The sequence below is a fragment of the Hydra vulgaris genome, chromosome 10 (genome assembly GCF_038396675.1).
Source record: "Hydra vulgaris chromosome 10, alternate assembly HydraT2T_AEP".
Taxonomy (NCBI): domain Eukaryota; kingdom Metazoa; phylum Cnidaria; class Hydrozoa; order Anthoathecata; family Hydridae; genus Hydra; species Hydra vulgaris.
In genome coordinates, this window is record NC_088929.1 from 12,497,501 (window position 1) to 12,499,146 (window position 1,646).

The following is a 1,646-nucleotide window of genomic DNA, read 5'->3' on the forward strand; positions in this document are numbered from 1 at the left end:
TCCTAACTGTTGTTGCTAAACGTCCCCGGAGTTGGGGTTTCAACCATCGATCCTATATTTCTGAGGCAAAAACGCTATATTTACGCCACGGCTGCTTTATATATATATATATATATATATATATATATATATATATATATATATATATATATATATATATATATATATATATGTATAGTTCTATAGATTGTTGCATTTGTTAGTACAGAAGGAAAAAAATGATTCTTATGCCAACAAATCGTCACATTTAATTACTTTTGATTTTCGTCCAACGTTTGCGTGTTGTCAGAAAGTTAAAACCATTAGTTTAATTACAAATTAATCGTTTTTTAAGAAAACTACAAAAAAGACAAATTTAATTGACCAGATTGTTTTTAAAAACTTTCTGAATGCTTTTAAAACATTCTGAATGTTTTAAAAGCATTCAGAATGTTTTAAAATTCTGAATGCTTTTACAATTTTGAACAATATAAACAATGTTTTTGTTTTTATTTTTTAATTAAATGTTTTTATTTTATTTTTTTTACTGTAAATCATGCACGGAGTGTTGCTACATTAACCATCTTATAGCCTGACTCGCAACAAAGTGCTGCTACATCGACTAACAAATAGCCTGACTCGCAATGGAGTGCTGCTACATCGACTGAGAGTTTGGTTAGGGAAAGCAGTCTATCAAGTAACAAAAAAAAAATTTCGGTCTTGCATTTTAATTTTTACTTTTTTTCAACAAAATCTGGAAAAACTTTCTTACAATATGTAATAATAATGTATATATATACATACATATATATAGATATATATATATATATATATATATATATATATATATATATATATATATATATATATATATATTTATATATTTATATATATATGTATTTATATATGTTTATATATATATATATATATCTATACATATATATAATATGTATATATATGTGTATGAATATATGTGTATGAATATATATACATATTTAATTTATTTTATAATATATATAATATTACATATTATTTAATACATATAAATATCTATTATAATATTATATATTATAATAATAATAATAATAATAATAATAATGATAAGCTGCGGCGAACAATAAAATGTCGCTTGAAAGGGGTAGCAACCCTTTAGCTCTTTGGCAGTAGACAATGAACTGTAGAAGCAATTCGGTACATTAATTGTAATACTAGTGCAGGCTACAGTGTTTGTCAAAACGATTTTTAAACTTATTGAGATGACAAGAGTCAATCACAGTTTGTCGGAGTGAATTCCATCGGCTTACTACTCTGTTAGGGAAGAAATTGAGTCAAGTAGAAATAGCACGCATCTTGTTATTGAGGTCAGAAGCATTAAAGAACTCTTTGTATTGACAATGAGAGTGTCCTCTAGTTGTTTGCACAGATGGATAGCCAATTTGTGGGTTAATCCAATAAATATTTTCTAAATTATTTATAAATTTGAATTTGTAGATTGAATCACCTCGATTGCGAAGGTGTGATAATCTGGCTTCACTGAATAACGCTTTGAGAGATGGAGTTGCTTTGGTGGCACGGTTTTGGACTTTTTCAATTTTTTCAGCGTTGTGTGCAGAAAGATAATCCCACACAGGAGCAGCATACTCAAGGTGCGGTCTGACCAGTGATGT